The sequence below is a fragment of the Zonotrichia albicollis genome, chromosome 10 (assembly GCF_047830755.1).
Source record: "Zonotrichia albicollis isolate bZonAlb1 chromosome 10, bZonAlb1.hap1, whole genome shotgun sequence".
NCBI lineage: Eukaryota > Metazoa > Chordata > Aves > Passeriformes > Passerellidae > Zonotrichia > Zonotrichia albicollis.
The window spans coordinates 37,892,952-37,907,116 of NC_133828.1; the positions used below are offsets into that span (position 1 = coordinate 37,892,952).

General features: G+C 50.3%; 1 protein-coding gene across 3 annotated transcripts in view; it reads left to right on the forward strand.

Moving 5' to 3' along the window:
* Window positions 1-735: 735 nt before the first annotated feature.
* HDAC4 (histone deacetylase 4) overlaps window positions 736-14,165 on the forward strand; it is a 178,880-nt gene continuing 165,450 nt past the window's right edge. Inside the window, exon 1 of one of the 3 annotated variants that reach the window (XM_074548851.1) lies at window positions 736-893. The gene's annotated coding sequence lies outside the window, so the exon portion shown is untranslated. Of the gene's footprint in view, window positions 894-1,312; window positions 1,449-2,434; window positions 2,621-14,165 lie in introns of those variants that run through there. The other 2 variants (XM_074548853.1, XM_074548854.1) reach the window with 2 other exon arrangements.

Below are 14,165 nucleotides of genomic sequence, written 5' to 3' on the forward strand. Positions count from 1 at the left end.
CAGCCACAGCTCCTCTGGGAAACAGAAATAATGGGACAACACATCGCTGCTGGGATGTTCCCATCTATTTGTGTCCCACAGGATGAACTTCTTGCACCCAACACTGCAATATTTTCCTTCCCATCATCAGGAATGTTTGGGAGCAGGATTTGGGGAGTTTTGGGCACTGCGTGAGTGAACAAAATACGAGTGAAGCGAGATGTGTCAGTTCAATGGGGTAATTCCAGGTACAACTCAAGAATCATTCAATCACTGAGAAAACGGGGATAGAGGGAAGCATTGCCGGAAAACTCCTCTTTATTTTTTTATTTCCACTCGGTAATTCAGGCAAATATGTTGAATCATGCCTTGCCCTTTCTGTCGTTCAGCCCTCGCCTCAGATGTTCGCTGTTACAGGCGATACCTGGCGGAAAACAGACCGGCCCGTGAGGGAGCGGGATCGCGGTTGCGGAAACCTGGGGCGTAAAAACACCCCAAAGTTCCACGTTTTACCGCAATACCGTCTACACGGTACGGATCGCAGTTGCTGTGGCCACTGGAGCTGGGGGGGATCAGGAAGCCGAAGCCGATCCCGATCCCGGCGGGGCCGCGGGCTGGGGACCAACATGGCGGCCCCTGTCCCGCCCCCGGTCGCCATGGCGACGGGCCGCGCGCCACGGGGCGTGGCCGGGGGCGCGAGGGGCGGGGCCCGATTGGTCCCCCTTCCTCCGCGCGGCTATAAATAACCTGCGCCCGCTGATTGGCCGCAAGGAAAAAATGGTTGCACCACGTGACTGCCCATCTAAAAAAATTTCCAAGATGGCGGAACCCGTCACGGGCTGAGTCCGTCGGTGGCGCGCTCCGCGCCTGGGGTGCCATCGCCGCGCAGCGTCCCCGCCTCACCCGCCGCCCAGGTCAGTACGCGGCGCTCCGTCGCCGCCGAGCCGCGCCGCCCCTGCCGCCGCGCTCGGGCTGCCCACGGCGCGGGCCCTTTAAGGCCGCTCGCCTCCCCGCCCGGCGGGCTGGCGGCGCGGCGGGGCCGCTCCCGGGGGCCGCTGGTCGCCTCTGCGCCGCGGCCGTGGGAGGGGGAGGTGACGGGCAGCTGGCGCGACCAATCACAAGCGCCCGCGCGCTGGTGGCGGGCGGATTTGAGCCGCGCGGCGCCCCAGGCCGCGCGCTGATTGGGCGTCGCGCCGGGCGGGGCGGGGCCGCTGCGCGCCATCGGCCCGGCCCGGGCGCGGCGGGCGGGGTGGGCGGGGCGCGGGGGGCGTGACGGGCAGCGCCGCCGCCCACTCAGCGCGCGGGACCCGGTTTTTTGTGAATGGGGCGGGCGGGGTCGCCACCGCCTGCAGCCCCGCCCCCCCCGCGCGCTCGCCCCGCCCCTCCCGGGCGGCCGCGGCTCCGCCTCGTCCCCCCGGCGGCGGCGGCGCTCGGTCCGTGCGGGGCGAGGCGAGGCGATGCGGGCAGCGGTGAGTGACCGGCGGGGCAGGCGAGCGAGCGGCGGGTCGCGGGCAGCGCCGCACGGGGGCCCGGCCCCGCGGCTCGGCGGGGCGGGCGCGGCCCTGCGGCGGGGGCGACGCCCGCGGCGGGGCCCTGCGGCGCCCGGGCGGGCCGCGGCCCGGGGTCGGTTCTTCCATCGTGTCCCCCCGCGCCTCCTTCCCTCGTCCTTATGCCGCGAATAACGCGGGACTTGCGGAAAGTTTGAGTCCGGGGCTGCCGGGCTCGGGCCCCGCGGCGCTCGGCTCCTCCTGCAAGAAAAGCCCCAAAATGGCTTTTTCTGTGCCCGGGAGGAGCAAACCGGGGGTGCTGCTCTCGGGGAGCCCGGCCGTGGCAATCCCGGCTCCCAGGCCCAGCGCTGCAGCCTCGCGGGCAGAGCTCCGGGTTTGGGGGTTCCAGGGGGGACACACCACGTGTGGCTCGGTGAAACCGGCAGGCTCGGCTTGCTCGGGGCGAAATGAAGCAGAAAGAGGCGAGCTCCGGGGCTGGCGAGAGGGAGGGAGGTGTTGCCCGGCAGCCGCGTGTGGGTTTTGCTGCAGGGATTTATCAGGGGGAAGATGCTGCGCGCTGCCCCCAAAAAACGCTGCCCGCCGGGGTGTCGGTGACAGCTCGGCGGGGCTGATGGATTTACATAACAATAAATTGGACGCTGTCTGTGCTGGGCAGCGGCTGGAGGGGAAGGGAACCTGCCCTTGCCTCGAAGCACTTGCGTAATTGTGCTGTGCGCCCACTCCGCGGCAGGGAAAGGCGCTGGGTTTTTGGGGGTTTTGCCTGTCAATAAATTGTTTTGGCATAAATCGCTGACGCCCCGTACCGGGAGGGTTTCGTGTTCCAGCCCTTGCCTCATATTCCGGGCTGGATTACAGCTCCACGAACGCTCGCAAGGAGTGGGGATGTGTGTCGGGAAGGTGTGGGTGGATGGAGGGTGTGAAAATGCCTTGTAAAAGCCTGGCATGGATGGGGCGTGCGGCGGGGCTGTGGCTCCCTGCCGTCCTGCCGCTTCTCTCCCACCAGGCAGCTCCTTTTCCCACAGCCGCATCCCCTTGTGCTCGCAGCGCTGCTCGGAGGCCGGGGAGATGGAGCAAGCGCTGTTCTGGACCACGGCGAGCGAATAATCCCCTGGCCAAAGCGTTTGGATTTGCTGGTATTGCGCCCTGTCAATAAATGGGACCCGCGCCGCGTTTATTCCCTGCCCTCAAAGTGCTCCGCTCGCTGCCAAATCTACCTGGAGTTAATTATCCGAATCGTGCTTCTTTTCCTTCTTGTTTGTTGTTGCTGTCGTTGCAACGGCAACATTTTTAAAAGCTAAGGAGCTCTGAAGTTTATATAATAATCTGGTTCTTGGCCGGGTTTCTTGGTGGGGTGTTTTTTTCTCTGTGTGTGTGTGTGTAATGCGGTCGGTCGCGGCGCTGAGTTTTAATGGTTTCTGATGTTTCCAGCACCGCTGTTGAGAGTTCTCAGCCTAAAAAGCCGCCGCCGTCGCTCGGCAGCCCTCGCTGGAAAGAGTTGAGGGCATTTGAATTAAAGAAAGCTCAGCTGCTTGTATACAAATATACAGCAATTACAAGGCAACAAAGTTATTGCAGAACCCTGCTGTCGCCATGGCAACACGCTCACTCAATTACATTTGGAAATGTAAAATGCCACCCAGTTAGAGTAAGTTTTAGTGACTGCAGATTTTCTGGGTAAAGTGAAATGTGGAAGATGCAGCTTTCCAGGATTCTCTGCTTTTTCCCCCTCCGTCCTTTTTGCATGTGCATCTGACAGATTCCCGGTGTTGATATTAGGCTGTGCACTTGGTGGCCTAAAGTTAGGGGGAAAAATATCCTTAAATCTTCGCAATTTTAACTTTGCCACCCTGTTTTTATATTTGTTTGTTTGTTTTGCTTCAGGACTTAGCTTTAGGAAGGAGACAGATTAGAGAAAGCATTTTGGAAATCAGCTCAGAACACCAGAAGAATTTTGTCGTTTGCTCAGCGGGATGGAGGCATGGAAGGAAGGCATGGAAAAGCTTGTGCTCCCTTGGGAGGAGATGTCTGGTGGGCAGCCTGTGTCTGTGTGCTGCCACCTCCTAAAATCTGCTAAATGGACTATCCTAAAGCAGAGGAGAGCAGCCAGGTGTGAGTTACCAAGTTCTTGAGAAGCCCAGGGAGTTTCCAGGGTGGAGGAGACACAGGTCCTGCTGTGGGATGCCTGTGGCCTCCATAGTAGAAATTAGTTTCACTTTCTTGCTTGCCTTTAATGGTGAATCACCAGGAAAATAAAGAAAGGCCAGGTTGGAGAGGGCTTGGAGCAGCCTGGGATAAGGGGAGGTGTCTCTGCCCATAGCAGGGGGGTGGAACTGGGTGGCCTTTAAGATCCCTTTTCACCCAAACCATTCCAAGAGTAGATGAAAACACTAAGGATAGTTTCTTGCTTAATCTTGCCTGTGCTTATGTTTCACAGGCAATGTCCCAATAATGCAGAAAAGGTAAAAAACAGCAGTGCAGTAACAGCAGGAAAAGGTAAATACAAGAATGAGGGTTTTTTCTTAAACTAGTAGCGGTGTGTTTACAGACACCTGGGGATTGATGAACTCCTGAGGAAGTTACCTGGTGGCAGGACCTGACAGGAGATACTTAGGTAGGTGCAGATGGCAGTGGCTTGTCTTGCAGAAATGTGTTTTGCCCAAATCTTTGAAGGCTTGAACTCCAGGCTGCCTCCTGAGCCCTTGGAGCATCTGGCCTGGGAAGGTTTGCACGTCCCATGGACCTGTGTTAGCTGAGGGATGATTTTTGGTTGGAGGCTTTGCCCAGCTTGTCAGGTTGTTGTGCTTTCAGCACCAGCCTTGTGGTTTGCCCACTTCTGGAGAGCAGCAGCTTGAGCAGAGTGACTGCAGCCCCCATGGGCAGTGCCTGTGCTTCTCCTGGCCATACAGTCATGGAATGGTTTGGGTTGGAAGGGACCTTGATGCCCATCCATGGGCAGGGACACCTTCCACTGTCCCAGGGTGCACCCAGCCCTGTCCAGCCTGGCTTTGGGCACTGCCAGGGATCCAGGGGCAGCCACAGCTACTGTGGGACCCTGTGCCAGGGCCTGCCCACCCTCCCAGGGGAGATTCCTTCCTCCCATGGGCAGAGGAGCTGCCTGTTTATAGCCTGCTGAAAATCTGGAGTTGAGTCTTCAACCTTAAACCCATGGTGCTGCAGGGGTGAGGAGCAGGACTTGTTCAAAACAAAGGTTAAAGTTGCCTGTGGGTTTAGCTCAGTTTGCTCTCTTTATCTCTCTTTCAAAAGCTTTGTGCTTTCTGGGGAATAGAAGCTTTTTAAAGCCAGCTGAAGGTGTATCTGTGATCCAGAAACTTGCTGCAGTATACCTGGAGCTTGTCCTCGAGGTTCATTTGCAGGTTTCAAATCAGGGGGAGCTGCAGACTCTCTGTACCTGGAGTGCCCAAACACCTTGCAAGCCAAGTGTTGAGGCTAACTTGCTCATAAATACGTAAGATGGGATAAATCAAATATTTCAGGAGTTTTCCTTCATCTTTCAGGTTCCCTTTGTGCTGGTATGCCTCTGTAGGGTCCCTGTAACCAGCTGTCCCCATGTGCTGTGGGGTTACCCAAGTGATGCTCCCTCCAGGCTTTGAGAACCTGAGTGCTCCCTGCCCAGCTGTGCCAGCTTAACCTTGGGTTAAAACACTTCTTTGGTGTCCTCCTCCTTGGCATTGTGTATTTATATTTTTATATTAAAAAAATATGACCCCCTGGCTCTTGGGACTGTATTTCACTGGTCTTGTACCAGTAAAAGTACTTGGTTGAGTATACACAAAGGAGTTTGTTTGCTCAGTGGGATCTGTTGCTGGCCTGTTTGAAATGGCAGAGCTTGTCCCAAACCACAAGGAAATATTAATTGAACATTTTATTGGGCCACTGGTAATGACATTTGTTAAATATTTGCCAAGTATTCTTCTTGCTGGCTTCTTCAGTGGTGTCACATTCTACTTCATTGCTCTGCCAGTTCACCTTTAGCTTGTTTCCAGTTTTCCCATCACTTTTCCATCCTCTTTTTCAATACTGCTAACAAGTCTACATGGGTTTAGATTTTATCAGAGTCCTGCTGGATCCCCTTGAGCTTGTGCTTTTGTAAGGATGTGTTTCAGTGGGCAGAGAAGCCAATGGGATTTGTCTTGTCACTGAATTTACAATTGCATTTCAGTTTTGAGCTCTCTTCCATTTACCTTTGCTTCCAGCTTCCCCAGTCCAAGCAAGCCAATGCTCCACTGTCATGCAAGGAAACAGAGCAGTGCAAGGTTCCCCTCACTTGCTGAGCTTGGGGAAAAAAAACCAACATAAATATGTGTGTTTGCCTCAAATAGCTGAAGCTGGCAAACAGCAGAAACACTAATGCTGTCTGCTTTAATGATTAGAAATATGGCAATATTGGTAACCAGTAAAAGGGGGAAACAGTCTTTTAATCTTTTAAAATACTAAAGTAAAAGCTGTGTGTAGTGGGGGAGGAAATGGCTGGTAGCATTTTGGAGTGATTTAGGTTGCCTCAAATATATATATATATTTATATTTGAGGCAACCTAAATCGTCCCAAAATGCCTATATAGATATGAATATATAAAAAGATAAATGCATACAAATAAATAAATAAATATATTTTTTAATATGTATTTGAGACAACCTAAATTGCCCCTATATATATATGAATATATATAAATATAAATAAACAAATATATATTTTTAAAAATATGTATTTGAGGCAACCTAAATCGCCCCAAAATGCCTATAAATATATATAAATATATATATAATAACAGATAATTTTTAATATGTATTTGAGGCAACCTAAATTGCCCCACAATGCCTATATATATGAATATATATAAATATATATATAAATAAATAAATATATGTATATTTTTAATATGTTTTTGAGGCAACCTAAATCACCCCAAGATGCCTGTATATATGAATATATAAAAATATAAATACAAATAATTTTTAATATGTATTTGAGGCAACCTAAATCACCCCACAATGCCTATATAAAAATATATATAAATTACCAAACAAATATATATATATGTGTGTGTGTATATATATATATATATATATATATATATATATATATATATAGCCTATATTGGATCTTTGGATGAGGGAACTCCTCAGAGCCCTCCTGTAATTAATGCCACTTGCATTTTGATTGTGTTATGCACAAGGCCCAAGTGGGCCAGGTTTACTTTCTCCTGCAGTGGACCGTGTTGATAAGGCAATATATAACAGATGATTCATGAAGTGCTGCTTGTCATTGCCAGGGCTGCTTGAATAGCGAGCAGATTTTGGGCAATGCTTCTTCACCGGAAAGATTTGGGCAGTTTAAACTGAGAGGAGGAGGAGGAGGAGAGAAAAATCTGCGCTGTATTTCTGGCTGTCTTAAAGGAGCTGCCTCAGAGCGTTTAGGAGAAGTTGGTGCGGGGAGAATGGGTGAAATAAAGGGGGGTAGAGAAGCAGGAAAGCACACGGAGGTTGCATAATGATGTTGAAAAAGGGAACAATTAGAAAAAGGCTGTAAAATCTCTTGGAAAGCTTCTGTGGTTTTCCCTTTGCAAGGAATTGCAGCTTGGCCTTCCCCTCTGAAAATTCAGGCGTTCATTACTGGGCACATCTTGATCAGCTCCATGTTTTTCAGCTCATTTTGTGCTGGATATTACCTCAGAGAAGTTTGATTAAAATGTGCCTCCAAGAGCAGAGGAATGAATGTGTGTTGGCTCGTGGGCCTGGACACACTCAGCCCTCTGCCCCCCTCATCAGTGGCTGAACCTTTGTTCATCCCATAAGCAGCATTTAAACCCCAAAAAGTTGCAATCTGAAAACTGGATCTTTGGCTCATGAGAATCCTTTTTTAGTTTGGCCAAAATTAGGTTATCTTAATTTAGTTTGGTTTTCTAATAACAAGCCAGTTATTTCATCTATCTGTGTATCTGCTGGAAGAAGAATTGTGTTTCAGGGGGTTTATTTTCTGCCATCACTGGATAAAATAACATTCAAGGGCTGAGCATCCCAGCCTGGGTTTTGGCAGCACAGCAATGTGTTGTTTTAAATGTCTTTTTAAGCGTGTCACTCCTTCATTCCGGGGAGCAGTGACATCCAGCTGAACTGAACTCCATGTATCTTTCATGAGCAGTGAAAAACCCTGATATTTCACACGTAGGAAATAATTCACTTTATTAATTTTTTCTGGAGAAGTGGTGCTTTAATGAGGTGTCTGTCAGCGAGACTTAATTACAGTTAAATTCTGGGAGCATTAGTACACTGTGTCTTGTTCCCTGTGAAATGAACTTCCATTTGTCACGTGAGCATTGGTTTGCTGATAGAATTTGTGTTAACTCCACTTGGAGGAATAGCAGTTACTCATAACTGGGCTGTCACATCCTTCTGCTGCCCCTGGATTTTCCTGATGTGCTCCAGGAACAGCTGATGTTGCATTTGCTCAGGGAAAATCATGCTCAGGTTGGTTTTGGGGTTGTGTTGACAAAATTTCTTTTCCAAGAAAAGGGTCCTCAAAATTTCATCTCCAAGAAAAGGGTCTTCAATGTGAGCCTGAAAAAAGGAATTAGTCCTGGTGTGTGCTGTTCCTAAGAAATTCTCAGGAGTGTTTTTCAAGGCATTTGGAAGGTTACATTTCCCCCCATGGGAGCTACAGTTACCTGGTTCTTGTTACTGTTTGTGGTGGATTCTGGTAAAATCCTCCACGCAGGTGGTTCTCCTGGAGAGCCAAAAACATGGGCTGCCTTTTACTGCAGGTCCATGTGCGTGTGGAGGGGCGAGGTTTGCTTCTCTGCTCAAATAATGTGCACAAAAGTGAGGAAAAATTGCATTTTTCACACCTTTATAACAACGTTATGGTGCAGTTTGAGTGTGGTTTGTGCTGCTGGAGCATCTTCAGGGGCAGGGAAGGAAACAGACCTGGCTGGGTTAATGGCTGGACTCGATGGTCCTAGAGGTTTTTTCCAACCTTAATAATTCCATGAATGTGGGCAGGGTCTCTGCTGGGTTGTTGCAAAGCTCAGCCTGTCTTTGCTCCCAGTGCAAAGCAGTTCTTCCTCACTACCTGATGCATGGGAAAAAAAATAAATAAAATAAATTTCTCTCCATGTGGATGCTGTTGTGCATTTCTCCTAACCATGACAGATTTCCTGTTTGAGTCAAATAGGCTTTGGTTGGGAGGAAATGTTCTCTACTTATTTATTTCCACAAGTGATACCTGCTGTCAGATCCTGGTGGAGGCTGAAGGATACATTTGAGTCAGGACTGCCTCTCACAAGATATTGACCTGGAAGCATGATCAAAGGAGGAGGGAGAGGACTAGAAAGGAGTATTTATTCTGATTGTACATGGTAGGTACCTGCTGCTTCCTTGGGGGCTGTGTTTGCCTCTCCTTGTCAGGCTTTTCTTCATCCCCTTGCTCATCCCTCTTCAGCCTCAGATGGAAGCTTTGAGGACGGGCTTAATCATAACAGTGAATGAAATATTTAACATTAGGCAAAACACTTCCTGCTTGAAGCTTTGCAAAAACCACCGGCTTGTGACAGGGAAAAGCAATCTGAGGTTTCGTGTTATAAATTATCAAACCTGCAGAAAGGCTGGAGACTTCTGGGTCAGTGGGCAAAAAGGCTTGATGTGATTTCAGGGCACAGCGTGGCTCTGTCGCTGGCTGCTTTGTGCCTTGGAGAAGATGGCCTTGTCATTGCAGTCTTGTTCTGTGAGCTGTTGAGAGTAGAAAAGGCTTTTACTGTGCAGGTTTCTGAGCCACCCCTGCAGATTTTGGGTGGCTTTACACAGATTACACGGTTTTGTTCCTCTCAGTTGCTGTGTCTGGGTGTCTCTTACTGCTGTTGCCTCTGCCAGGTTGTGTTCTGTCAACAGAAAAAGGTGATGGTGATTCCTGCTGGATCTGATTCTCTTATTCTATAATTGCACTGAAACAACAAGCCATAGTCAAAAGAAGGCAAGTATTTAGAAAGTGAAAACCACCTCTGGCCCCTGAAAGCTGATGATAAAGCTGGGCAGGAGCCTCACTTTGTACACTGGGGCACTTCTCCTTGTCTGTGTTGGTGGTTAAGGGCTCGATCCAGCACCTGGTGAAGCCAGCAAGGATCTCCCCTTTGCCTGGAGCTGGCTGTGAGCAGTGATCCCAAACTGCAAACATTTGTGGGGACCTGCAAGGGGCAAGCTCTGGGCTCTCTGTCTGGACATTTAGGGTGCACATCAGGAGGAATTTCCTCCCTGAAAGAATTGTGGAAGGAGCTGCCCAGGGAGTGGCAGAGTCACCGTCCCTTGTGGCACTGGTGTGTGTGCAGCTGGGAGAGTCCCCAGGGAGTGACACCAGGCTTGAGTGGCCACCAAAGCCACCCAAGTGTCCTGCTGTCAGCTGACAGCATCAGAGCCACAGCTGAATTCTGTTTGGCACTGAAAGTGTGCTGCTTCTGGGCTTTGCTCTAAAAATGCTGGGCTAAAAATAAACTGCTGTGCAGGGATGCTGGAAGCAGGGGAGCAAATGGAGAACTTGAGCACAGAACAACAGAAGGCTTGGCTGGCTGCAGGGATGGGATCCTGGGGCAGCAGCCAGGCCAAGGCAGGACAATTCTTCTGCCCAGGGGAATGAATGATTCCCTCCCTGGGAAAGGGAGGAGGAAGTGAGGGAGCTGAGAGTGGCAGGTAGACATTGAACTCTTGCGGCTGCCCCACTTCAAAGGGAGCGGGCCATAAAAGCCCCAACAGCGGTTGGGTGAGGAAAATTGCACCTCAGATATGAAATCCTGCCCTGCAACAGCCCAGCCAGGCTGGCCTCGTGCAGATCCTCTCAGAAACGGGAGTTTGGGCTGCTCAGACAGTGCAGCAAAAAAAAAAAAAACCCACTCATATTTAATGGGGTGTTCAGCTCGTTTAAAATGGCAGCAAACCTGAGCTGGGCAGGAATGAGAGCATCTCCTGGCAGCAGGCTTGTCACCCTCCTGGGACAGGGATTCCCATGCCTGCATCTTCCCAAGTGCCACTATGAATGACATTGCCCACATTCTTGCCTTAGCTGGAAGGAGCTGATCAGGCCCCGAGGCTGCGAGTCATGCTGGAAGCTCAGAGATAGCTCAGGCTTTAGCTCTTGGCCTCTCTCTTCCCTCTTCCTGAGGGTATTCCTGGAGTGGGATGCCCCAGTCCAAGGAGCTGGATATGGATATTTAGTCCTCCTTGCTGCCTTTTTGCTCCAGTAGGAAAAATCTTCAGTGCCTGCATTCGCTGGTGGAATGTCTAAGAGGAGCAACTTAGACTGTATTTAAATAAAAAAAAAAAAAAGCAGCATATTTTTGGCAATAATTTAGACTTTTGCTGTAAACTGTCTACATTCCCTGGGGGATGAGGTCTCCTTTTGAGAAAATCTGTTCTGGATTCAGCATGTTTGACAATTTCTTTGTGTGACTACCTTCAGGTTTTTGTTTTGGTGGGGTAAATGAGCACAGTAATGTGTGTGTGCTTCTAAGTGCTCAGCTTGGGGGGTTTATTTCTAATTTTTTTTTCTTTAAAATATCAAAACCTTCTCTTCAGGATACCAGGACTGACAAGGTTTGCGTTCCAGTATTGCAACACAAGGTGTTCTCTGTTTCAGACTGTAAATATTTATCTCTTGTCAAAGCAGAGCAGTTACTATTGGGAACTGATCTGGCATGTGAAAAGGTTTTCCTTAAGGAATTTGTTTCCTTTTATTTACAGTGTTATCGTATATTTAAATTCCAGGGCCTCAGCATATAGCTCTGAGGCTCCTTCCCAGCACTGGCAGCTAAAATGGGAATTACGGGGATGGGGATAAGGGATTTCTGAGCACAGGCTGGAGCCAGAGCGTGGCTGTGTGTCCTGGTATTCTCCTGCAGGGCAGTGCTGGGGCTGGCTGTGATGGATGGAAGGGGCACAGACTGAGCTCAGCTGTTCCCTCTTCTCCTGGATCAGCCCCTCTCAGCCCTGTCCACGTCTCTGCTCTCCTCCTGCCAGCAATCCTGCTTTGTCATAACCTTCCTGCTGCTCTGGGAGCCCTCTCCAGCCTCCTCCTGTTGGTTTGCTCTCTGCTCTGCTTGCCACAGGTCTGGGGATGGTCCTGACGCCTCCCTGCAGGGCCTGCTCTCATCTCCCTGCAGCGCCTGGCAGGGCTGGGGAAATCGTTCCTGTTGTGTTGTGCCACACGTGGGAGGCTTATTCAGCCTGCCGAGGTCTGGGGTTTATTTTTTACATCTCCCCGGCTTCTGTACATGCTTATTTTTTGATGCTGGTGGTTGCTTGACGGTCTGGGTACTTCTTGCCTGTGTGCTGGAGTCTGGGAAGAGCAGCCGAGGGCTGTCGAGGAGGGCTGCAGGCTGTGCTGCTTTCCCGCTCTCAGGGAATAGCCTCATGCAGTGGAATGGGTGATTGAGGCCGGGTTCAGCCCCTGCCGTGGCAGGGCAGAGCTGCTTTTGCTTTTGTTTAGCAACGTGCAAAATGCATACCTCAGACCAGAGCCAGCACTGGCCTTTGAACTCATCTCGCTGATTCAGAGGTGGTAGGCAGATAAAATGGAGTGAAAATAAGAAATGCTTTCTTTGCCTCTGGTGTTTGAATATACAGCTATTTATTTCACATGTATAGATATCCATGAGAACAAATCATGTCTGTGTTTTATATTTTCATGCATCTGTATTTCTGCCTGGTGTGTCTGTCCAAGCCCCAGGGACAACAGATGGATGTCCAGGGAATGCCTTTATCATCTCCTGAGTTTATCATCGCTATCAGGTCACATCAGCTTCAGTCCTTGCTCTGTAATCTGTCTCCAGGGATGCACACTCCATACACCCTTTCTTTTTCTCCTCTCTGACATCTCATGTGAAATTTGCAGTTTGTGGCTTCGGGGCAGCAAGCCCTGTCCTGATTTGGGGAAGGGTTTGTGACTGGGACTGGATGGATGCAGCTTTTCCAGGCTTTATGTGGAGTTTTTAACAGCACTTCCAAATCAGACTGCTAAAAGGTAAATGGCCAAAGTTATTCATAAACACTGTGATAGTCAGAGTGGAGACTGGATAGAAAGCTTTGTTCAGGATTTCCTGGAGTGAGAAGTGAAGCTGTCTTGGTCAAAGGGAGCTGCTCTGTGTGGATTCAGTGCCGGCCTGGCCTTATCTCTCTTGTTTAATGCGATATATTTGAGAAGAATCAAAGTTGGTTCTGAGTGTTACTGGCAGAAATGGCAGCCTATTTGCATATTTACTGGCTTCTGGGAGCCTAGATATGTCAGCAGCCTCTGCTCCTTTTCACTCGATCTTATCTCCCCATTCCATTTCAGGAAAGAATTCCTGCAATCTCCTTGCCCCCGCCCCAGCCCTGAAGTGTGCTTTGCATGCCGAGTGCTCTGAGCTCATGGGACTCTGTTTGCTCTGCTGTGGCCCTGCCGTTTGCCTGGATGCAGAGCTGGTGCTGAAATGTGGATGTTCAGCTGCCTGACATCCCGAGGAGGTGTTGGTCTGGCTGGGGCTGTGCATGGTTTCCCTTGGGAAGGGGCTGGAGGTGCCTGCAGGCATTGCCTGTCAGGCCATTTTTCCCCCTCTGCTGTAATGTAGCTTATTAATCATTATGTTCATACAACCACAGAATCGTTTAGGTGGAAAAGTTCTGTGAGATCATCAAATCCAACAGTTTCCCCAGCACTGCCATTAACCCATGTCCCAGGTGCCACATCCACGTGGCTTTTAAACCCCAGGGATGGGGACTCCACCACTGCCCAAGGACTGACAGCTCTCTCCACGCAGAAATATTTCTAAATATCCAACATTAACAACCTGAGGCTGTTTCCTCCTGTCCTGTCACTTGTTACCAGGGGAAAGGACCAGCCCCAGCTCAGTAGAACCTCCTGTCAGGTACAAGATGGATCCAGATTAACGCTTACGCACAGAGTCTTTGCATTTGTGTTGTTTTCCCCTTGTATTCTTTCCCGTTTATTTCTTTCAGACTATCCCAAGCAGCAGGTGATGAGGTGGATGAGGTGAGAGGAGATTTCTGCAGAGCTCTGGTGACTAATGGCAGCTTATCTTGAAAGCCCAGCAATTCCTCCTGCTGCAGAAGCTGGAGCTGTTAGCCAGGAGTTACAGAAGGAGGTTTAGGAGCGTGCAAAATCCCAAGGTCCAGGAAAGACCCCGAAAGTTGGGCTTTGATGTTTTTAAAGGCTGAAGAAGGACAAAAGCAGGTGTAAATTACTTTGCTTCATTCCCACTCCGAAAGAGGAGGCAGTGGCAGGGAGGAGTGTTCTGTCTGTGCTGTCTGGTGTTAAAAGCAATAAAGGGCTTGGAGGTTTTGGTGGATGAGAAGCTCAGCAGGACCCAGCAGAAGTCTTTGGATGCAGCCCAGAAATCCCAAACCCCAAAGCGTGGGCTGCATCCAAAGAGCTGCGACCAGCAGGGAAGGGAGGATTCTGCCCCTCTCAGGTGAGATCCCACCTGCAGAGCTCCCAGGGAGGAACTGGAGCTGCTGGAGAGAGCCCAGAGGAGGCTCCAGAGATGCTCTGAGGGCTGGAGCCAGGCTGGGAGAGCTGGGGGTGCTCACCTGGAGAGGAGAAGGCTCCAGGGAGAGCTCAGAGTTCCTGAAGGGGCTCCAGGAGAGCTGGAGAGGGACTGGGGACAAGGGATGGAGGGACAG